This window comes from Malania oleifera, chromosome 1 (genome assembly GCF_029873635.1).
Source record: "Malania oleifera isolate guangnan ecotype guangnan chromosome 1, ASM2987363v1, whole genome shotgun sequence".
NCBI classification, from domain to species: Eukaryota; Viridiplantae; Streptophyta; class Magnoliopsida; order Santalales; family Ximeniaceae; genus Malania; species Malania oleifera.
The window spans coordinates 109094222-109120727 of NC_080417.1; the positions used below are offsets into that span (position 1 = coordinate 109094222).

Sequence of the window (26506 nt, forward strand, 5' to 3'; positions counted from 1 at the left end):
AAAGCCCTGATGTGCAGACCTCTTCCTTTGTCTCTGAGCTGCTATACCCCTCTGTATACCACTCTCAATGATCGCAGCTCTATCTACAACCTCCGTAAACGTTTGAGCTCTGAAGCCAATCACTTACTTACACAAGTTTTGCCTCAGTTCCTCTTCAAACTTCCTTGCCTTTTTCTCTTCATCAAGTGCTAGATGTGGAGCAAAACGTGACAACTTGATAAACCAAGCCGCGTATTGGGATACGGTCATCTGCCCCTGTACCAGATGCATAAACTCTACTGCCTTTGTGTTTTGAATGATAGCATGGAAATGCCGCTTGAAGAACAGCTCTTTGAATCTGTCCCATATCACTGGCACTGGAACCTGCCTCTACTCCTTTATCAATCGCGCTGATCTCCACTAGTGCTTCACCTCTCCCGTCAGTTTAAACGCTACAAACACCACCTCCTGTTCATTTGTACAAGGAAGCACGACCAAGGTCTTTTCAATATCGTGGACCCAATTTTAAGCTACAATCGGGTTATCTCCTCTAGTAAAGGATATGGGCTTCATTCGCGTAATTTGCTTGATCGAACAGCCGCGCTCCTTAGAGCTTTTGGCCATCTCAGCCATTACCTACTGAGTGACGTTGCGCAATACTGCATCGGTATCTCCACCACCCATGCTGGAAGGTACTGGCTTGTCCTCCCCAGCATTCGTGTCACTACTCCCTAGGTCCATCCTGAAAAATACACAGACCTACCCTATACCAATTCAAAATTAACTACCTTCCCTGACTTTAACTCAATATCCACTTCTGTAACCTAGACACATGACCCGATGATAGTGTACTATGGTTTTCCAAAAATCGTCATCCCAAGAAAAAACATAGAAACCACCATGGAAAATCCTGTACCTAGACAACAGACAAACCTCAAGTCATTTCCTACTCTCTGGTATTGCTTCCGCTGCACTCTAAAGTATACAGAATCTAGCAACCTAGGCTTTGATACCAAACTGTAATGACCTGCTATTTATTTTCTAGTTCTTTTTTCTTTATACTGTAAAATTTATAATGCTCTGATACTTACTAGATTAAACCAAGTCATCAACCTAAGCAACGAGAAGCTGAATTCATATAAACACAATCAAGAAAATATACAATATCAGAGTGCTAAGATGTTCCCCAAAATATACATATATGATTGTTTCCCAAAATACCCTCAACAAGGCTAGGGCTATACACAATACTCCCAAAAATACTCACTCTACTGACAGTGCACTACTGAAACCCCTCTACCTACGAGCCTTGTCTGCTCACCTACCTGGATCACCTGAAAAATGTTAAAGTAATAAGATGAGTTAACGCTCAGTAAGATGAAATATGCTACTGCTAGTGTGTGGCAAATGAGTTACAATACTATGAAAATATGTTTCTATATAATCAGGTATAACTAAATCTATAATTACAATACAAGTAATATAAACCACCACCTTTTTCACGTTGTTTAACATATTTGTATTTTAGGTTTCTACTCAAAATATTTCTGATGTACATAAGTATATTCTCTGTCTCTGTAAATCTATATATACATAATAATAACTGAAAACTTCCCGGTGGATAACTATGTGTCATGATTTAACCCCTCATGACAGGATTGTGCGGCCCATAGGCAGAATCTATCTTATTTGGCCGACCAGGATAAACCACTATACTCTATCAGTCAGATCAACCCACCTCAACCCATATCTGATGGGGAGTCAGTCCACTCGTGGGCTCTATACAATCGACTTTTCATACCACATATTATCTGAATAGGTGGTTGCACTCTATACTATATATAGCTATGGTACCGTGCTCTATAAACTGTATCTGTAATGGTCCATCTGGGTCTGATACTATATAATATATTTCTACATACAACTATCTGTTTTACCATGATTTTGTAATAACTGTATTAACAATGACGATGTAGTAAACTGTATCTATATCAACTGTATTTTTGTAATTAACTGTAAATTTGTACGTCATGGTACTGTAAAATTGTATAATTATGGTATTCTTTAATTGCTATAAAACATATCCACTGTTTGTACATTTGTAAAGCATAACTCAGAAAAATACTGTAAAGCATGTTTCTGTACTATATCTATATTCTCAAGCCACAGAGTAATTTAAAACATATTATTCATAATTGTTAAACTATATAAAGCTCTGTTGTGGATAATAATTTGGTAAAAATATAAATTTCATACTGAAAATCATTCTAGAACTGCCTAGCATAATATATTTCCCTTACCTAATTTCTGCTAAAGTCCCCTTACTGTAGCGGGTCTTACACCCACCGGGTTCTCCACTCGACACGCTGAAAACCATATATCCTAGAACAAAATATTACTATTTCTATGTCTACAACATTTCCTACAATTTTCAGAAGGCCAAACTTTGCTTAAAAGACCTTACCCTAAATTTGGGATGAAATCCAACTTCGTCCCACCAACGATCTGCTCCAATAGACTTGGAGAGAACTTCCCCAGGAGCGTCATGGTGGCCTTAGATCGTCGATCTGGTTACTAACGGGGCCACAATCGAAGAAAAAGAGAATAGGATTTGTAGGGAAGAGGAAAGAGAGAGTTCCACTGAATTTTCTGCGGCCTTCGTCGACAAGCCTATTTATACTGCGGCCTTCGTTGACAAGCCACGTCACCTCATTGACGAATCCTGTAGAAATTTAGTCGATGAACCTGCAAGCTCATCGATGAATTTTAGACTTCCAAAAATCCACTCTTGGTATCTTCTAGTCGATGAAACTTGCCTTCGTTGATGAGGCCTTCCTGTACCCTCGTCGACGAATCCCCTATGTTCGTCGACGAGGACCTGCTAAATTCTCTTGAGTCTTTACATCCCAAAGTGCAACGTTGTCGACGAATGCGAAGCGTTCGTCGACGAAGTCGGCTACCTCCTTCTATTACTATTCCCATTTTCTTCTCTCTTTATTTATTTAAATACCATTATTATTCGAGTCATTACACTAACCCCCCTGGACCCAAGAAAATTTGGGTACCAAAACTAGTTATTTGATTGTGTTCGGTAGATATGCTCAAGATTGGCATCCTCAAAAGAAAAATGGTATATGGATAGCGGATGCTCACATCACATGACTGGGGATAGAGTGAAGTTCACATCCATCACACCCAAGGATGAAGGATTCGTCACTTTTGGAGACAATGCTAAGGGAAGGATCACAGGTTTAGGTAAAGTTGGTAAGGACTTCATTAATTATAGATGATGTTTTATTGGTTGAAGGGTTAAAGCACGACTTGTTGAGTGTAAGCCAATTGTGTGATAAAGGATACAAAGTGTCTTTTGAACATGACAAGTGCACAGTTGAACACAAAACTGATAATAAGATATTGTTCATGGCTGAAGGTCATGAAAACATATATACCACAAGCTTTGATAACCTAACCTCACAGAGTGTGACATGCTTTTATGCTATAAATGAACTTAGCTAGGTTTGGCATAGGAGACTAGGACACGCAAATATGGATTTAATCACAAAACTTGTTAAGAAAGAATTATTTAAGGGACTACCTAAGACTAAATTTGTGAAAGATAAAATCTGTGACGCTTGTCAACTAGGAAAACAAGCAAGAACAAGCTTTAAGAAGAAGAAAGAGATCTCCACTACTAGGCCACTCCGAATGCTGCACTTAGACTTATTTGGACCAAACCAAATTCAGAGTTTATGAGGAAAATCATACGCGTTTGTCGTAGTTGATGATTTTCAAGATATATATGGGTACTATTCTTAGGTCACAAAGATGAAGCATGTGAACAATTTATAAACATGTGCAAGAAAATAAAAAATGAAAAGGGATATACAATCACTAAAATTAGAAGTGATAGGGGTAGAGAATTTAAAAATCAAGGCATGGAAGACTATTGTAATTCATTAGGAATTGCCCATAATTTTTCAGCTCCTAGAACACCACAACAAAATGGTGTAGTTGACAGGAAAAATAGGTCTATACAAGAAATGGCTAGAACTATGCTTAACGAACATAAGTTACCTAAGTACTTTTGGGTTGAGGCCGTAAATACTGCCTGCTATGTGCTAAATAGAGTTCTAATTAGACCATCACTTAATAAGACTCTGTACGAGTTATGGAATGGCCATTGAACAAACATATCATATTTTCATGTCTTTGGCCATTCCATAACTCGTATGGAGGATAAATCAATCATTGGAACCAAATGGATATATAAGAATACGAAAGATGAACATGGAATAGTTATGAGAAATAAGGCTAGACTAGTAGCTCAAGGATATAATCAAGAAGAAGGTAGAGATTTTGTAGAAACCTTTGCACCTGTAGCTATAATCAAAGCCATTTGAATGCTTTTAGCATATGCAGCTCTTAACGATTTCAAGCTATATCAAATGGACATCAAGAGCGCATTCTTAAATGGCTACATAAATGAAGAAGTGTATGTAGAACAACCCCTAGGTTTTGAAAACCATAAGAATCCATATCATGTTTATAAGCTAACAAAATTCTTGTACGGTTTAAAGCAAGCTCCTAGAGCTTGGTATGAAAGGCTAAGTTGTTTTCAATTAGAAAATGGATTTATTAGAGGCAAGATAGATACAACGCTGTTCATAAAGACTAAGAAAGATGATATTCTCCTAGTGCAAGTATATGTAGATGACATCATATTTGGAGCTACAAATAAAGAATTGTGTAATGAATTTGCTAATACCATGCAAAATAAATTTGAGATGAGCATGATAGGTGAACTAAATTTCTTCCTAGGACTTCAGAACAAATAAGGAAAATATGGAATATTTATAAATCAATTGAAGTACATTAGAGACTTGCTCAAAAATTTTAATATGGAAGATGGAAAAATACTAGGTACACCTATGAGCGCTTCATTAAAATGAGACAAATATGAACAAGGTATACCAGTAGATGTCAAACTTTATCGTGGAATGATTGGTAGCTTATTATACCTTACTGCCAGTAGACTTGATATTATGTTTAGCATATGTTTGTGTGCAAGATTTCAGTCTGCACCAAAAGAGTCACATTTGCTAGCTGTTAAATGAATACTTAGATATCTAATAGGAACTGTGGAAATTGGATTACGGTATCCTAAGTACACATCTTTTGAAATTATCGGCTATTTAGATGCTGATTTTTTGGGTAGCAAAGTGGGTAGGAAGAGCACTAGTGGTACGTGTCATTTCTTAGGACATTCCTTAGTCTCTTAGTTTTCCAAGAAACAAAATTCAATAGCTCTTTCCATAGCTGAGGCTGAATACATAGCGGCAGGTAGTTGTTGTGCTCAAATGCTTTACATGAAACAACAATTGAAGGATTTTGAATTAATCTATGAAACAATTCCTATTAGATGCGACAATACAAGGGCAATAAACATCTTAAAGAATCTCATATTACATTCACAAACTAAGCATATAGAAATACGACATCATTTTCTTCATGATCATGTACAAAAAGGGGATGTGACACTTGAATTTGTATGCACAAATGAACAATGGGAAGATATATTCATGAAACCACTTGCGGAGGATAAGTTTATCCAAATTAGGCGTGACTTAGGTCTCATGCATAGTTGAGAGGTTGCCTAGAATTATGTTTGATGATATAATTCAGGGGGAGCAACTTCACTTAAGATGTAATCACTTGGTATAAAGTCATTCAACATTGTTCACAATTGATATAACACTTGTCCACATTTGGTATCCCATCAATAAACAGTTGCTATTCTCACATGATATTTGAAATTCATGCATTAGAAAGGGGAATAGTTGATGTCAAAAAGAGGGCGAAGTAAATTTCTTTCCAAATCAAATGGTTGCACAAGCTTTACACTTTAAGATTTCTAAGGGGAGAAGAACACAAAGGTATGTCTACTCATGTTTTATTATTTCACACCTTTTTGTTGATGTCAAAAGGGGGAGAAAAATTGGGAGCAAAAATAATAGAAATAAGGAGAAAAAGTAAAAATAAAAGCAATATTAGGAGCAAAAACTGTTGGCAAAAGTAATTGTGAAATAGGGGGAGAAGTAAAATTGTTTTAGGAGCATATTCTATTTGGAATAAAGCTAAACAGCGTGTGTATGATTATGAGCTTATTTCATTTGGCATGAGCATATTTCATTTATTGAACATTTGATGCAATAATTGTGGGGGAGCCTTGTTAGGCGTAACCTATTATATATATATTTTTTTTGCTCGTGTATTTGTCATCATCAAAAAAAGGGAGATTGTTGACTCTATGAGTCCAATCCAGTTTTGATAATGAAAAATCACTTGGTATTTAATCTGTGCATTGAGTTTGTGAACACGAACTATATTATGCATGCACAAAAGGATAACGAGTCATGGAATCCATAAAGTAAAGCATACATATCTTGGCAAAATCCATGGAACTCAAAGAGTATGAGAATCAAGGTGCAAGCGATAGAGTTCAAGAACGTCATGGGAATGGGTACTTAGAACTCATGTATTTACATTTTCGTATGATTTAATTTGAGATTCAACATATACCCTAGAATGACTTTAGGACTTATGCATTTCATGAACATCATTAGGGGACTTTCATGGACTTAGAAATATCTTTAAAACATTGGAAAGTATTTTTACAAAAGACCCAAGAAAGAGAGCAAAGCAGAATTTTAAATTAGAAAAGGAAAATTCAGAAAATAGGGACTTCGGTTGCATGAAGTCAACCTCAGTCACCTGAAGAATTTCTTCAGGAGCTTGAAGATTAAGTGTAGTGGCTTGAAGAATTAATGGGAAACACATAATCTGGCTGAGGTACGTTGGTTGCTTAAACTTGGGACTTCAGGCCCCTGAACTTGCCACTTTAGGGGCCTAAATCACACCTTAGGTGCCTGACCTTGTATTCCAAGCTATTTTCTCAAAGCTTTAAGGAACTTTGGTCGCCTAGGCTTCGACCTCAGTCGCCTGAACTTGCGAGAAAACTTAAAATTTTAATTTTTATTAAGAGAACTCGCGAAGATATTTTTTGATCTAACGGTTGAGATCAATCCTAAGTATAAGACACTATATATTTTGAATATTTAAACCCTAGTAGGCAGTCAAGATCAACGTGAAGATAAGAGAACATCGTTTTCACATAGAATTGAGAAACTTGCTCCTATTGCTATACGATTTCCTACACTTCAACTTCTACTTGTCAAGCTTTGGTAAATCAACTCAGAATATCAACAAGAACTCATTTATTCATCTTGCTTTCATTCTAGTATTGAGGTTTGGTAAAACAATCTTCTAGTGAACAGTTATTCTCATAGAGTTTCATTCTCTAAACAGATTTGCTGATTGATATATATTTTTAAAAGAGCTTTTCAGTGCAAAATCTATTTTTGAATATTTGATAAGAGGTTGATCCTGAGCCATATAGTAAATCATTTTGATAAGTCTACCACTTGATAAAAGTTTTTGTTATTGATTAGATATTTGTGATTCAGGTGAGTTTTCTTTCAAAGACTTGATAATTTTAATATTATAAGACTATTTGTTTGAATATCCATAGAGTTCATAAAGATATAATGTTGAGGGATATTTTTCTAAAAGATATTACATTGGGTTTTTGATCTTTGGAATACACATTGTATATATATATTTGCATATTACAAAAATCATTGGGTGATTAAATATTTGAAAGAAAGGTTTTGATTTTGATTAATCTAATATTCAAGACAAAGTTTTGAATAAGTTTACGTAATATATATTTGTGCATTTTCACAAAGTGAACTAGAACCCTAAAGTTCTCCAAAGTACTGATTTAAATATATAATTTTGGGAGATTTGATAAAAAGGACTTTGTGTGTGGAAGCATATCATACATAAACAATTGTTTCATTTCATACATTCTGAGCTCCAAGTTTTATCATATGTTAATGTATTAGGAACTTGAATTGTACTCACTAGCTTTTGTTTGGAAGTAACTTTAAGTGTTTACAGATCTTATTGTATTCACGGTTCAGCTTGTGAAGCAGGGTTAAGGAGAGAGTTGTATCTCTTGTAAGTAACGGGTTAGGAGGAAGTTGTACCTCATGTAAGCAGCGGATTGTAAGGGAAGTTCCATCCCAATTTAAGGAGAAGAGATCATAATAGAATCCTTGAGTGGGTTGCTCAAGGCGAGGACGTAGGCCAAGTTCGCTTAACCTCATAAAACTGCGTTTGTCTTCTCTCTTCCCTTATCTTTTAATTTCTGCAACGCACTTCATTGTTTACATTGCATGTATGTATGTTGAATAATCTCACACAAACTTGATAAGTAATTTGATAAATATAGGAAAAAGAATTAATTATTAAATAAGTTTGAAAGAAATTTTAAAATACCCAATTCACCCCCCTCTTGGGATTACACCTTTATCAACAATATCTTTTGTGTGTTTATGTGAACAGGTCTAAATTTCAGCACACATAAGATCAAAGGATTTGGAAGCCAGAAGAAAAACCAAGATCATATGTATCTGGAACATTCTATGAAGAGCAAAGAAGAAGATGTGTTCATCTTTATTTTATTTGCATTTATTACTTTGGGTCTATAATATTTAATATGGTCTGTAATATCTGCATCACATGCATGATAGGACTAAAAGCTATATGACCACAGAAAAGACTTCGGTCGACCTTCGATTGACGATGCCAAGTTTTTAGGCTAAACTAAAATTCCTTGACCTTAGATCGACCCTAAATCCTTTCACATCACTTGCACAAATCCCCTATATCTTACAAAATCATAACTATGCAAACAGGGGTAAACTATACTGAAAAACAGGACTTAACATTAAGTTTGAAAGGGCTTCGGGTGACTGAACCTAGCACGTTGAAAATGCCTCGGTCGACCGATTAGGTAAAAAGTCAAAAAGGTTGACTTGGTTCAGCCAACCGAACCCAAAATGAACGCACTATTCACGGTCGACCAAACCATGAATGCTGACTTTTTCACCTTTCCTGGGCACTTGAACTTTAAGTTAAAATTCAGCCCGGGCGACCGAACTGACAAGTTTGGCAGACCGAACTGTTCATCGGGTGACCAAACCTCGAACGTTAGGAAAATCGCCTTGGCTTAGATATCCAAACCTTTCCCCAAGCACCCGAAGTTTAAAAAAAAAACTTTTCTATCTGTTTCTATTCGGGCAACCGAGCCTATGCACTGGGTGACCGAAACTCTTAGGTTGTCATATTTTTAATCACCGAAACTGATGTTAATTAAGGGTAAGTTGGATTAAAAATTCATTAAACAATTTTAATAATACCCTTTATGTCCCAACGACCTTATTTTTGTTAGAGGCTATATTTATGTCTCCATTTGGAAAGATTAGTAACTAGATTAGAGCTTTGATTAAAAAAAATTTCTCTAAAATTTCTAGAGGTTCTCTTTCACATACAAGCCTACATACTTCGCCTTTGCTCACTCCCTTGCAAAACCATTTTTGGTGAGAGTATTGTGAGATATCCTACACTTCCTATACAAGCTTGTACTCTCATTGTTTTTATTGCATGTTGATTTTATTGAGAGTTAACAAGAAAAGTTTTTCCCCATAGATTTAATTCATAAATCCGTTTTGTGGATAAACTTTTATTGGCTTATGACTCTTGAGCTTGTCTTATGTTTTTGAAGCAAACATTTTTTGACACGCTTGTGTTCTAAAAATCTCTTGTGCTTGATCTTTGGAAATCAATTTTTTTTTTTTTTAGATATTTGGCTATACTCTTGAATTCTTTGAAACATTATTTGTGTTTTATATATTTATAAATATAGTTTCAAAGAAACCTTGCTAGCACACTCTCACACTTTGATTGCCACACTGACATTATCTTGAGAGTTATAATATTGTCTTCATTGATCTTATAGATCTTATCATTCTGAAGTGCATTGGTTATACTGGTACAAATCTGCTTATTGGAGAAGCACATATTTTTGTACATGAAATTTATATTGATTATTTGTTGTATTCTAGGCATGGTCTGAATGGGTGATAATCTAACCTGGAAGGATTGTATATAAATGTTGAGGTCAGCCCTGGTAATTTGACCTGGTTGTAATCAGTGCCGCTCCACCCATTAAGTGAGCATTAGTGGAATCCTTGAGCTTGCGAGCTGAGGCAAGGACGTAGCCAGTATTGGCCGAACCCTAACCCCAATAACATATTTTGTGTTGGCTCTTTGTTTAATTTCCTCAATTTCAATTCCGCGCATGTATGCTAATACTTGAACTGCTATGAATGTTTTAGTTGCTTTGAATATTTGCATACATACTTGCTTGCGGAATTAAGTTTGTTTTAGAAAAATCCTAGGTTGTGTATTACTGATATCTGGTTTAACCTAGGAAGAAGGTTTAAAATTCCAATTAACCCCTCCTCTTAGGAACACGCCAATTCCAACAAACTCCTTTTCTAGTAGCTCACCTCTCACCTTCTCTCTTCTGCAAATCAAAACTCCAAAGCACCCTACTCCTTTTCCTCGAACCTTTTTGCTACTTGCCTTCGAACGATCTGAACTGAGGTTTAGATCTTTGATCCTTGAGATCTTCGCTTTCCACTTTCTAGTTCGAACTCTCTCATCTCACCCCTCTCTGTAACTTCCCATAGTAAGACCCAAAACCTGAATCTTTCCCAACCTTCCAACTCTCTGTCATCTTCGAATGAAAACCGTATATCCGTTCAAACTCCATTCCCAAGATTCTCTCTCAGAAACCTTCCTCTATTCGAGACCCTAACTCTGTATTTCACATTCCTTGATCTATGCATTGGACAAATAGAAAACCCTATGAGGTACCTGCTACCTCCCACTCTCAGATCCTCATCCTAAGCATAGAAGCCTTGAACCTTTGCGAAATTTTCCCTCAGCTTTCGTGGCCATCCCAAAAAGATAAGTCTTTTTTTTTTTCTTTTTTGGTTTTGATGGTTCTTTTTTTGTTGTCTTTGTTGTGATATGTGATATGTGATATGTGGGTGTGTGTGTGTGTGATTCGTGAGTGTTGTTGTTCTAATATGTGATGATTCAGGTTGATGATGATTCTAGTTCTAGGGTTTGAGTTGTAGATTTCAAGTTGAAGACGAGTCAACTCGTCTTCATTTTGGTGGATTAGGGTAAGGGTTGACTAATATGAGTTGCCCCGAGGTGAGTCGGGGACTCAAATGGATCCAAGTAAGCCACGTGACCTTAGTTACGTGCGGGTCAGAGAGGTTGGGATTTTGGTCTTGAATTTGGGTTCGTGTGTTTTACATGAGAACTGGGTTATGTGTTTTTGAAAATGTGCTGGGCCGATTGTTTAAAATGGACTTTGGGGTTTGGACTTTAAAATGGGTTTGGTTAGTCTTCAAAAGGGTTATGGGCTGAGTTTTTTTAGAAACTGGTTATTGGTATTGGGTATTTTGGAATAAAGGTGAGGCCCGGTGTATTTAAAACATAAGCATGGGCCTTTTCAAGTTTAAAACAGAGCTAAGCTAGGTATTTTAAAAAGGATCAGGCCCAAGGTTAATTTTTAAAATAAGGCCTAGGTGAGTTTCAAAATGGGTCGGCCCAGTTACGTTTTTAAAACAAGGCTTGGGTTACATTTTTAAGATGGGCTGGGGGTGACTTGAAAATGGACTCTGGGTTCGAATTGTGAGTTCGGGTCTTGAACAGAATTTGGATCTCGGGTGCGAGTTCAAGCTCGGGTTCAGGCTAGGACATAAGGGTTGGATTTGGGTCTAGGAGGTTTGGGGATGGTCTGATTTGAAACTCATCTCAAGGTCAAGTATGAACCTGCAATCCTAGGAGATATCCCTACATTCAAATTCACACATCAGCATTGAATGAATAAATTGAAATGGGCACTACAAAAAATAAGGTTATTAGTGAAGGTTTAAAACCGTCACTAATACTCACAAAACCGTCACTACTAGTTTTAGTGAAGGTTATGAGTACTAGTGACAGTTTTCAATTTGTCACTATACCTGCCGTTACTAATACTTATTAGTGACGAATATTTCAAACCGTCACTAATAATGGAGTATTAGTGATGGATTTAAACCGTCACTAATAATAGCGTATTCCGTCACTAATAATAGCGTATTAGTGATGGTTTTAATCTGTCACTAAAGATCGAAGCCCGTCACTATAGATTCTACACCAGATAGATCAAAAACCATCACTAATGCTCTATTATAAGTGACGGTTTTAAATTCGTCACTAATTCTCTATTATTAGTGACGGTTTGAATTCGTCACTATTGCTACATTATTAGTGATGATTTTATATTTGTCAGTATTACCCCATTATTAGTGGCGGTTTAAGTTCGTCACTATTGCTTCATTATTAGTGATGGTTTTATATTCGTCACTATTACTCCATTATTAGTGACGGTTATAAAATCGTCACTATTACTCATTAGTGGTGACGATTTGCGAAATGTCACTATTGGTCTATTATTAGTGACAGTTTCTGAACCGTCACTATTTGTCTATTATTACTGACAGTTTTAGGACCGTCACTATTGCTCTGCAGAACCGTTACTTATGGATTTAGTGACGATTTTGAAATCGTCACTAATACTTAAATTGCACAATTAATAGTAGAGTTTATTTTTTTCCAATTATTAATTCCTGTAAAAATCTAATTCAAATTAATTCCTGTAAAAACCATAATTGCAATTCAATTTTAAGTACAAATATATTATACAAATTCAAATTCAAATACAAATATATTATACAAATTCAAATTTAAATACACAACATTATAAAAATTTAAATTTAAATACATTTCATTTGTTTACATAAAAAAAAAAATGGAAAGCTGCATCCGAGTTGCATGACATCATCCTGATGTTGTCACAGTTGCAAGCCCTACAAATTAAGAAAGTTAAAAAAATCAGTATACGGTTTTTGAAAATAAATCACTACGTAGCATATATACAGGCATAAAAAATAAGTCACATCAACATCAGATTATAAAGGACGAAATAATCCACCCCTTAATCAGTACACACTAATACAAAGAATGAAAAACACAGCAACAATGCAAATTAGGCAGCGCACACTAGCACAAAGAAACACTATAGAACTTCAAAGGTTAAGTTCAAAAAGCAGTCACGACTACAGAATTCAGTATTCTAGGAGGAATCACAGATATACATAGCCTCGAATAACTGCAGGCACTTAAGCAGCCGTGCTGACACTCACTCAACAATCTAGCAGCAGCTAGAAGCATTTGCAAGCAAGGCCAGGTGATCACGTACACACACAAAATCATTACAGTATCTTCACTTGACAACCAATTAGAAGAAGAATCAAAAACATTTGTAAGTTGTCTTATGCTGAGGTAATGCATTGATGATGTATTTTGGACTGCCACCACAACCTTGAGGCTTTGAAGGACATAATGTGAAATTTAACCAATTAGATGGAAGGTATCATGGCTAAAATAAGCTTACATTTTGATGGCGTTGAAGTTGTAAATATAACATCATAAACATTAATCAAACTACACAATTCTCACATAGGTGAGCCTATATTGCCAAGTAGAAAAAAAAAATTGATATATACTTGGAAAATTACTACATCGTGCCTACACTAGTTCCTGCAGCAGTGGAACACGGTGGTTGCCAAGCAGCTGCGCATGAAGCAATGAGATCAAATTCTTATATCTGATTCATTCATTGAAACTGAAAGAAGGTGTTGTAATAAAATGACAAAAATATGATTAGTTAAGGAAAGTTAAGAAGAAACAAGGCCAAGACCCCTTGACAGTTCTAAGCATCTCATCTAATCAGCCATAAGGATGCAAGAACATTTGAGCTTTTAGAATACTGCTAGTATCATGGCCATCTCCTAAAGTTTCCTTCCATTTGGCAAAATGTCCCATTGGAGAGAGAGAACCCCCACATGCTAGTTTACCCATGAAGTTGCTTTCAAACAATATCCTAGTAACATATTCTCTGATATATATATATATATATATATATATATATATATATATATATATATATATATGTGTGTGTGTGTGTGTGTGTGTGTGTGTATTCTCGGGAAACAAGATGTTAATGTCAAAGATATCAGAAAAATGAAATATTTTATATATATATATATATATATATATATATATATATATATAGGAATAGGACCAACATCATATTTTTATCTTCCCCTCTGCTCACGTCATCTCAAATTATTATACATTAAACACAAAAAAATATATTTAATGTTGTGTTACGCCACACAGTACCAATTATAATTAGTAAAGTTGGAGAATATTCATTTACACTGTTCATGGTAAGACTGGGTAGTACACTTTCATGTAAAAGATTATTACACTATAATTTTGATGATGTCCAAAAAGTAGATAATTTTTTCCTTATTTTGCAGTTACTGATCTTAAGAACCATTGGGATTCTTTTGCCTATCTACGTCATGGTTAGAGCATTTACAGCCATTCTACGTCGGAGACACCAACAAGTTAGTAGTGAATCAGCTGTTCTCAGGGATTGTAGGTCTTGTGAAGCTGCTGCGTTCTACATTTAGACTTTGCTTGACACAACAAAATTAGATGTCTAAGCCACCTAGCTGCCTCCTAAGTTCCAAATCTTTGATAAATACCAAAGTTGTGCAATTCATCCTTCATTTCAACCTTTCCACATTCTATAATGATAACGGGGATTCCAGATGAGTACTTTGTTGTTTTGGTAGGAGATATGATGATAGAAGAAGCCCTTCCAACTTACCAGACGATGCTTAATACCTTAGATGGTGTTCGGGATGAAACAGGTGCAAGCCTTACTTCTTGGGCAATTTGGACGAGGGCATGGACTGCCGAAGAGAATAGGCATGGTGACCTTCTCAAAAAGTACCTCTACTTGTCTGGGAGAGTAGATATGAAGCAAATTGAGAAGACAATTCAGTATCTTATTGGATCAAGAATGGTGAGGTCCTTAACACATCTTGACGGTGTGGTTTCACAACCATTTTTTAGCTTTGGAATTATACATTTCAGAAAACAAGAGACACAAGCAATTTTTTGGTAAATCCATAAATTTTTATGCAAAATAACAACCACTACTAATGCTTTTGGAGTAGTAGGCTACTGATACTTAGCTGAAGGCAATTGATTTTGCGGTGGTGCATGTGTGTGCTTGTGTAGGTATGTGTGTGAAATGAAATAATCTCTTTCTAGAAGTTGAATGGAACTCAAATCTTTATTATTTTATCTAGGCTATGGTTTGCCCAGGCTGTAGTTTATTTATGCGATTCTTCTTGATAGCAGATTTTATAATTTTTGAAGAAAAAAAATATTCTTTTTAGGACATGCCTAATGTGTGTGTGCAAAAGACCTAGGATGTTATTCCTGCTCTCAAATCTCACCTAGGAGTTCTCATGCGGTAAAAGTTGTCCTTAAGGATTTCTTTAGCTTTCTACTTCCTTCTACGTTGGGAAAACATTGATTGAGAAATTTGAATTATTTGTATGTTTATTCATATATTAATCATTTCTAGACATTCCTTACCCTGCCCATTGAACTCCTATCCTCACTCCTCCCCCCGCCCCCTAGAAAAAAAATTAAAATTAAAATTTTCATTAATTCATTTGTAACTTGAACAGGAAATGAAGGCAATGGCAAGGTGGCCAGAGTGTCTGTATGCATGTAAACAAAAGCTTAAGAGCATGGGGGAAATGTTCAGCTTGAATGCTTTGTTATGTTCCTGATATCTCTCTTTTTTTGTTTATCTTTGTGATTTTATAGGATCCCCGTACGGAAAATAGCCCGTACCTTGGGTTCATCTACACATCATTCCAAGAAAGAGCCACCTTTATCTCCCATGGGAACACCGTCAAGCTCACGAAGGAACATGGGGACCTGAAATTGGCTCAAATATGTGGAACTATTGCATCATATGCGAAGCACCGTGAAACTTCCTACACCAAAATAGTGGAAAAGCTCTTTGAGATAGATCCCGATGGTACCGTGTTGGCTTTTGCTGACATGATGAGAAAGAAAATCTCTATGCCAGCCCATTTGATGTATGACGGACATGACGACAACCTCTTTGAGCACTTTTCAGCTGTTGCTCAGTGGCTTGGGGTCTATATTACCACATATTACGCAAATATATTGGAATTTTTTGGGGGAAGATGGAATATGGAGAAGCTAACCGAACTTTCAGGTGAGGGGTGGAAAGCCTAGGATTTCCTTTGTGGGTTAGCTCCTAGAATCAGGAGGGTGGAGGAGAGAGCTCAAGGGAGGGCAAAGCAAGTTACTATTGTTCCTTTAAGTCGGATTTTTTATAAGGAAGTGAAGCAGTAGGTGCAAGTATGGAAAAGCAAAGGTCAGTGTCACTCCTAAAAATATTTTTCCAAACAGAACTAGAGAGGAGTTTCTCAAGATATAAGCTGATATTCTAGAAAGTATCCTTTTCTTTTCATTGTTCTCATTAGTTAATTACATTTATTCCAGGGTTCATATCTAAACAAACAAAGGACTCACCTGCAAAGAGTTTTAGGGGATGACAATGTATTGATTGTCAAATTTGCTAATAGAGAGATAGACCTTAGCACTTCGATGACCTGTTATGGTAATCATTACACTGCCTACTGAAGTATTGCAAAGGAAGGAATTCTTGTAGGTTTACGTCGTTATTGATTTTTTTTTTTCCCATTCATTCATGCTTTTGGTTTGGTTATTTTTGAAAATTTATGTGATGAAGTCTTTTAAAAAAGAATGATTGATAATATGGGTTTTGTGTTTTCCATTTTCTGATTTGGATCAGTTGAATTTGGTCTGCTAGATGGGCAAGATATCATCATAAGATACAAATTTCTATTATGTTCATATGCGCATGATGTCAATACGAAGTTATGAGTTTGTTTTACATCTGTACATTTAATTTATAACAAGAATCAGATTGTAATTCATGCAGGGTGCATGGCAACCATCTTTGAACATTTCCACTGTACTAATAAGCATTGGGTTGTTACTAAGTGAACCCAACCCTGATGATGGCCTTATGTGTGAAGCAGTAAGTCAATGTACTTTCAAGTGTTTGGGATGGGGTTTGTGGTTAAAGGAATCTCTTTGATTTATTAGTATGTTTGGATGAGTGTATAGAGCAGGGAATACAAATACAATCGACAAGCTTTTGACCAAAAGGCACGATCTATGACTAAGAAATATGCCAAGGCTGGAGTTAATGGGGACACTAGTGGGGTCCAAGTCATTCAAACTAGTTCCAATCCAACCTTGGTAGGAGCATATAGTAGTAATACTCTCTTTTTGCAAGTTGTTCTATAATTAATATGAATTTTCCATGCTGCAGATGGATGTCAAAGGATATAGAGACCTTCAATGGGGGAAGTGGTGAAAATGTTGGAAGGATCAGTTGATATAAATGGACTACCAATGCGACATACATTTTCTTACACTGCAATTTCTAGCACTTACCAAACTAAACTATATGGCAGGAGAACATCTAGCATCTTTAATTCTCCTTCAAATAATGAACGAACTTGCAGCGCTGACTTCATGTGTATGAGAGTCGAAAGGGTATAACTAGATATAAGAGAACTCAAGGCAAAGGCTACAAATGCCATGAAGGATATTCCCACAGAAGCACTTACCATCTCAGGGAACTCGTCTTCACCCTACTCATAATTTCTTTTGTAAGAAAAACAAAGTCAAAAAGGAGAATACAAATGTAGTTTGAAACTTCCCCACTTGTGTGTAGATTAATTTTCTGATTAATCTGATCCTGATTTAAATACCATTTCATGTTCGCAGGACTTATAGCAGCAGCTTGTGGGCAGTTTGATGCAGTCTTGCAGAAGATTGGTCATGGCCATGTAAGCAAGGTAGCTGCAAAGAGAAATGGCTTTTGTAACGGAAAATTAGTGGTAAAAGCCCACAGAAATGGACATGCGAATAGAACCCCCAATGGGTCACTAAATGCTATGTATGGCAATGGTAATGGTGTGCATTGCAAAGAGAGCTGGTGACTGTTTTTTCTCTTTGAGTGTTCTTATGGTCTTGTTATGCCTTGAAGGGTTTTTTTTCTAGCCATCCCAGATCTCTGTACAACCATGAGTGTTTGTAGGTGTTTAGAACTCAGGAAAATGTTTTTGATATGTAGCTTTATTCCTAGTCTTATGTGATCTCGCTGAAGTTTTGAAGTGGATTTTAACTTGTTCAGCACACAGAATATATGCACCCCAATGATTTTTGCTTGTGGGACTGTAATGCTTATTGATTTTGTGGGACTAGTAATTTCTTAACAGCGGCTAGAGAACCAAGCTAGTTGACTGCCTTGAGAAGTTGGTTTCAAGTTGCAAGAATATGCAAATTATTAATGATCAATGTAGGACTTGTAGTCCACAATATGTGAGACTTGGGTACAGAATTTGGGAAAAAAAATGAAAAAGTATATAATGTTTGAAGATAATGTGATGCATTCAACGTTTTGAAATTCATTTAAACATTCTTATATAATAGTTTATGATCCATTTTGACATCATTGATTAGTGTATGATATTAGATATTAACTCCATAATTTCATCAAGATCATTATCTCTCATACCTGCAGTAAAGATATTAGATGTAAGTAAAGATATTGGATTGAACTGCACTATCCTCTGTTGATGATGTAGTAGTGTGTATTGGACTACAGATGGTGGTCTGAGGCTTGAAGTTAGGTGTCTTGGGCTCTGTGCGAGAGGTTAGGTGTCTTATGCTGGTTGCTTGTGGTAGTGCTGGAAGATGTATCTGGTGTGATTCATTACTGGTGGCTCAGGTTTGAAGTTTGGAGGCTTGAATGTTGTGAGTGTGTAGTGAGGGCTGTTTTGTTTGACAGCAGTTTATTTAATATCAATTTCCTTGAGGATAGGCTCATGGTGATCTATTAGTGTTTTTCGATCTTGCATTGGGTTGCTGGATCTTTTGTGATTTGTTAGTGACTCTTTTGCGTACTAAGTCCCTATGGTGGTTAGAATAGGGTTTTATCATGAGTTTGAATTTATTAAATTCAAGGTTGATACTCTGTACCTACAAGTTTCTGATGCTGGTGGTTCCTAATTCAAACATGAGTTTTAACTGGTGGAGTGTGTTAGTGAAGAAGTGTCTCAGGTTTAATCTGGAAGGTTTGTGTTGGTGTTTTAATTATCCTGCAGAATTGGTACTTTTGCAATGGAAATTTGTGATCTTTTATGGCTTTTAGATCAACATACAGTTGTTGGACTTCTAGTGTGAGAAGTGAAAGTCAGAATGTGAGATGAAGTGTTGGGGTCTAAGTGAGGTGCTACCCTTGAATACTTGGTTGAAGGGACTTGTTCTCTTCTGGATTGGATTCTAATCTATAGTTCATTGTTAGCTCAGCTGTAGCTATTAAAAAAAAAAACCACTCTAATCATGTAAAATGGTATCACAAATAACCAAACTCAAGCTATCCCTAAGGACCTTAGCAGTATTTTTGTACACACTAGTTACTTAGCCAATAGGCCGAAATTACAGCCCCTTAATGGATCAACTCTTCTTAGGCACAAAGGTGATAAAGGTAGCACAAAAAACAGAACATAAAATGCGTCGTATCTTACCGTGGAGTAGCAGGAGCTTGGAGGAGACGACGGGGATGAATGATTCCTGTGGTTGTGGTCCATGGAGCTTGGAGGTGACAACGACTCGAGCTGGGGATCGTTTGCACTTCGCAGGCTCGCAGCACCAGCAGGTTCGGCACGTAGCAGCACACTAGAGGAGAGGAGAGGATTGAGATTTGAGAGAGGGAGAGCTGAGAGGTCAGAGGTTAGAGATGAGGGAGGCCTTGGTAAGAGATGCAGCGCGGGTTAGGGACCATCAGGGTTTTTTTGAAATTAAAGTCTGAAGTAGTAGTGACGGTTTCAAAACCGTCACTAATACCACATTATTAGTGACGGTTCTACCAAACCGTCACTAATACCCTTAAAAAATTTATAAAATAATTTTTTTAACAAAAACACTAGTAGTTACGATTTTAAAAACCGTCACTAATAACCTTTTATTAGTGACGCTTTGTGATAACCGTCCCTAATACCCTTAATTTGCTTTTTAAAATAATTTTTTAAATAAAAATACTAGTAGTGACGGTTTCAAAACCATCACGAATACCACTTATTAGTAATGGTACTCCTAAACCGTCACTAATACTGTCATGCCTCAAACCCGCAAGTGGGTCCTAGGTGTGAATGAAGTTACCTAACTTGTCTCTGTATCAATTTAAAACATACATGATACAATACAACTAGAGGGTCCGACCCCGTAGGGTGAATGGATGCCCACATACATACATACAAACATCCATACTCCTCCATAATACGTAGCGAAATACGGTATTTTATACATAAACAATATCATACCAGAGTTTATACAAACTAGGATATACATTCCCATAATTACAACACATACTCCAGGTGTACACTAAACTATCCCGACAACCTGGATACCAAAACTTGTACCTAATAGGTACTAGTAGTAGCTACGAAACCTTTGCTCCCAGATGCTAGGATGTCACTTACGGCTACCCGAAGGACCTGAAAAACATTGTACGTACATTCGGGGTGAGACACCTCTCAGTAAGGAAGAAAACAGTTTATAAGTGGCATACCAGTGTTATTTACATACTTCATAAAACTATACATACAATACTGTTTGAAACAATTCGTACAGTTTCGTACCATTCCATACAGTTCCAATATTTTCAGAAAACCATTCCAGTTCATACGATACCCAAAACATACATACATACATATATACGGTCAGTGTGGTCACACTAGTTCGCAACTACACAAGTTCACCTCGTCTCACAGCGATTACATGGCTACATACGCAACTACGCTGCGACGATCAAGGCCCAATAGTAAATCCATTGCTTCATACGCAACTACACAAAGGTCACCTCATCTCAAAGGGATTATATTGCTACATACGCAACTACGCTGTGACGATCGAGGCCCAATAATGAATCTATTACTTCATACGATGTAGCATATAACCCACACCACTTCGGTGACCAACCATAATTAGACTAGTGATATTTCACACCCTCGGATATAGAGCCGGACACTCTTGCCTACGGTAGTTAACCGATCCATGGCACAGTGTACGATAATTAGCCATCACATAACTGTTTCGATGTACGGTAATTAGCCACCACAAGCCGATTTCAAAAAACCTGGAATTATTTTGGAACTCACGTCCCTATACATTTCAGCGTATGGTAATTAGCCACCACATAGCTGTTTTACAAATACCTGGAACAAATACATATATCCATACATATGACACTTATTTGGTTTACGGCAAATCATATCATTTACAAATTCAAGTATACAGTTTATGCAAATATGGATTACGGTCACCTTAATAATACAGTTTTAACACGACCAATAGTTTCCAAAACAAAGTAGAGATGATACCCAAAATCCCCATTTTTTCCTGAAAACTTTAACCCGAAAATTCTGTATTTTTACCTGATAGATTTCCCCAAATAAGTAGCCAAAACATACATACGATCGTAGCCTACAAGCTTACCAATCCTGATTTTGAAAATAAACTGATATAAACAAAATCCCCTTACCTTAACCCGAAATCCAACTATGAACTTTACGGTCCCCAAAACTATGAACCGAGACTCCAAAACCTACAAACGACAGTATAGTACATGCTTACAATCCGTACTACTACACATATACCGAATCAGAAATGAAAACCGAGCCTTACCTCGATTTTAGCCCGAAACTCGAAGTCCTTTGAAACGAGATTCTGATCCACTAGAAACGTAGAGAATCCTTTACTGATCCTCGCAGTAACCTTGGATTCGTGATTCAGGCGACAAACGGTGAAGGAATCGAGGGGAGAGAGAGAGAGAGAGAGAGAGAGAGAGAGAGAAAGAGCTTCAAACTCTAGAGAGAGAGAGAGAGGATTTCCAAAACTTAGCAATGAAGTAACCCAAAAATATCTTTTATAAGCCTTTGAACTAAGTGGATTCGTCGACGAATTGGGTCCTCGTCGATGAATCGGAAGCCTCGTCGATGAGCTAGATATTTCACATTTTTCTTGAACCCCTCGACATCTTCTCATTGACGAATTTTGGCCTCATCGATGAAATCTGTGAAATTTCATTTTCACCCCTCTTTTACATAATAAATCCATATATCATGGTTCGGGTTTTTACAAATACCCTTAAATATTTCTTTTTAAATATTTTTTTAATAAAAACACTAATAGTGACGGTTTGAATATCGTCACTAATACCAATTATTAGTGATGATTTTTTCTAATCGTCATTAATACCCTTAACCATTTCTTTTTTAAGATTCTTTAAATAAAAACACTAGTAGTGATGGTTTAAAATCGTCACTAATATAATAAAATCGTTGCTAATATTTTTTCGGTAAAATTTTTGTGCGAAAATTTTTACCGTGCTGTTTTTAGTGGCGAAAGTATTAGTGATGGTTGTAAAATCGTCATTAATAGTGTCGTGTAAGTGATGGCTGAAAAAACCATCACTAATTCTTGAACTATTAGTGACGATTATTAAAAACCGTCACTAATACTGACTTTTAGTGACGAAATTAATTTCGTCACCAAAAACCAATTTTTTTGTAGTGGGCAATGAGGGTTTTGGATTATACCTTCCTTTATCCTCTCCTCCAGTCTTCTTCTCCCCTCTGTATGTGTATCTGAGAGTTCACAAACAGAAGGGTCAAGTTCTGCTTCTGATTTCAAGGTGTTGTCTATCTCCTATTCAAAGTGAGTATCGCCTTGAGCTCCAAATTGCACATAATTCTCCCTTACTGCTATAAAACTTCTCTATACTCTAGACCTCTCCTCAATTCTACAAGGTTTCCCCTTCTATAATTCTCTTTTTTTCTAATTTCTTCAGAGTATTCCTGCCCTCTTTTTCTAATTTTCTTTCTCTCTCAATTCTTGTAGGGTGTCACTATGCCGCTCTTCAGGTTTTTTTTTTTTTTCTATAGTGTCGAGCTCCCTATTTATTATAAGGAGCCAGGAGGTCCTTTGGCGCCAAAAATTGTTACCATAATTCCCTCTAACAACCCATGACAAGGAAACCCTATTTATCATAATACTATACTATTTATCATAGGCTTATACTATACTACTTCCTTTGAGAAATCTAGCATTGTGAGTGTTTTATTGATTATTCTATATTGCTAGAAACGCTCACTTGCTCTTGTGCTTGTGATTTTTATTTGAGGGCTAAGAAAAAGAGTTTTTCCCTTAATTTTATTTGATAAATCTTTGGTTGGGAAAATTCTTAGAGCTATGTGGGTCTTTGCATTATCTTTGCAAGACTCATTCGGGCTTGTATTTTGTGTGTGCAAAAATATTTTTACAAAATCATATTTGAACATCTCTTTGTGCTTTGATACTGAGAAGAACTATTTTTGAGATATTCTAAATTTCCATTGGCTTGAATCTTTGAAACCCAAAACTACGATTGAAATTTTATCATTACATAGTTTTAAAGACTTGCTTGTAGATACACTCTTTGTGCTTGATTGAATATAGACATTACTTTGAGTGTTAGCACACAAATTGCACTGAGCTTATAGTTCATATCTTGTTCATGTGCATTGATTGATATTGGTACAAATCTGCTTGTGTAAGAAGCATTTCCATGTGCATAAATTTTTATATCCGTTGTATTCAAGGCATGGCCTAAGAGGGAGACTAGCTCTGTTGAATAGTTCCAAATTGGATAGACCTGGTTAGGAAAGCTAGGTGCACCATCCTTGTAAAGTGCAGTTGTAGGATGAGGTCAGTCCTATAAATTGACATGGTTGTAAATGGTACTGCTCCACCCGTTAAGTGAGCATTAGTGGAATTGTTGTGCTGGTGAGCCAAGGCGGGGATGTAAGCAGTATTGGCCGAACCCCGATAACATATAATGCGTGCATTTTATCTTTCCGTAATTTATTTATCGCACATGTATGTTATATTGTGAATATTGCACATGATTTAATTTTCACACATTTTATTTATCTGTACATTTGGAACTGTATAGACAGACCCTAGGTTGTAGATATACTGCTGCTATTTAGTTTAACCTAGGAAGAAATTTTAAAATTCCAGTTCACCCCCCTCTTGGGAATATACCAAAACCAACAAGGCTTAAATAAATACTCGGTTTTGAAATTGAAGGACTCAATTTTGAAAGAGTTTTTCTGGACATAAACTAAAAATTCAATTAAAATTTTAGGACTCAAATTAAAATAAAAAATGGAAGAAACTAAATCTAAATGTTTAAGGAAGTCAATTATGACGACTCACTTTTGAAGAACCTAATAAAGGAACTAGAATTTTAAAAAAGAATATTTTTTTAAGATTAAAATTAAAAACTTAGAAAATGGGACTTATCCTTGGACTTATTATGAAAAACGATTCTAAAATTAAAGGACCATAATGCCTAGCCTAAGGGAAATGTGATTGGAAATTTTGGGGACTCAACTAATAACATAAATTAATTTTGCAACTAAAAGAACCGAATCGTGGAGATTGGTTAAAAATCAAAATGACTCGATCTAACAACTTATTTTAAACCTAAGAAACTCTATTTTCAAAAGACTCATGTAGACTTTTTGAGTCCTATCTCGTCTTTTATAATGACAAATACAAGGTATTTAATGTCTGTCAAGTTTGTGTGCAAGCTCATATTAGCAAGATCATTTGATGGCACGTGAAGACTTGAAGACTAAAGACCTAGAAGATTTATTTTTTGTTGTAATTCATATCATATTTGATTTGGATCTGTAATAGTAAACTAGGATTGGTCTGTAATAATTGATGTACATCATGCATGTAAGAACTTATAAGTTCAAGACCGGATTGACCTTAGGGATCACCCTTCGGTCAACCGAAAATCGACCGACGTTGGACTTTTGGGACCATTTCAAAATGACCTTAGATGGACCTTTGGTTCCCACACTTAAGTGCACAAAATCCTAACATAGTTCTTATATTATCAGGGAAAGATTAGTGCAAAGAAAATGACCTTAGGTAAAAATCAGAAGGCATTCGGGCTACCGAACCTGGCAATTCAAACTGCCTCGATCGACCGAACTGTGGACGGGTCAAAGTGTTGGCCCGAGTTCGAAAAACCAAACAATTTTCAACGCATCTTCCATGGGCAACTGGACCTTGACTTTCACTTTTCCCATAAACTCGGCAGCCCAAACTCCCACGTTCATTTTACCCTCAGGCGACCGAAAGTTCACATTCGGTAAACTAAACTTTAGAATGGGCACTTGAACTGCGGTCTTTATAAGAATCGCCTCAATTAAGCTTGCTGTCCCTCTTTTAGGGCACCTGAACATGGAAAAGTGCTTTTCTCTATGAGTCTATTCGGGCGGCTGAATCTTGGCTCAAGTACCCGACACTCTCGAGTTGGCCTAATTTTTACCGAGGTAAATTGGGGTTAAACAGGGTTAATTTCATAAACTTGTTTAAAATAATTTTAACAATACCCTATGTATCCCCAATGGTCATAATTTTCCCCTTGCCTATATATATCACCTCATTTGTCCAATTAGGGGTTGAATAGAAAAAAGGATTAAACCAAAACTCTCTCAAATTTTCAAATCCAATTTTGCAGATATTACTTCCATACACTCTAAAACTTTGATTTCATTGATTAACCAAGCGTAGTGTGAGTGCTTAGAGTGCTTGTGCATTATTCCATATTGCTTATAACTCTCATAGTGTTTGTGTAACACCCCAGACCCGCCACGTGGGCCTAGAGTGTTATGAGACCAAACACGCGTCTCTCATACCATTCACGCAACGGGATTAATTAAATAACCTCAAACAAAATATCATGGTTCTATAATTACATATGCAGAACATAAAATTCAATCTCCTTCTTCATATTACAAAACCAGTATGAAAATATATTAAACATAAAACTAAATACATAACCGTTCTGATATCCACTCACAAAACTAACCCCGCCCTGGAGCTATCTAAGCTCGATCACCTGGAAGACCTGAAAAGATTGATAATTCGATGGGGTGAGACACCTCTTAGTAAGGAATAAATAAGTTACAACAATGTGTGATTGAAGTGTTTAATATAATTACAAAATACACATATAATCGTGTTACACCACCCATAGTAGCCAAGAAGACACATTCATAATCACACCATTGTTAACTTCTCTGTCACCCATTCACATACACACATATATAATTAATTTTACTGATAATTCCTGAGAATAGAGAAGTCTACCCACCCATACAAGTAGATTCCCTCTAATCTAGTACTAACACCAGGGCACACACCTTTCTTAGTAAGCCCTCGAGTTATGTATCCAGGTAAAGTCTCCAAGAATAGGGAAGATCACCCACCTATATAAGTGGCTTCCCTCTACTCTAGTATCCACAAATAATTACCAAAGTACTCGCCTTCCTCAGCAAACCCCCGGGTGGAATATTCTACTTTACTATAA

General features: G+C 36.4%; 1 pseudogene; it reads left to right on the forward strand.

Annotated features, from left to right (window-relative positions):
- Positions 1–10159: 10159 nt before the first annotated feature.
- On the forward strand, positions 10160–18011 carry LOC131148046 (stearoyl-[acyl-carrier-protein] 9-desaturase, chloroplastic-like; annotated as a pseudogene).
- The last annotated feature ends 8495 nt before the right edge of the window (positions 18012–26506 follow it).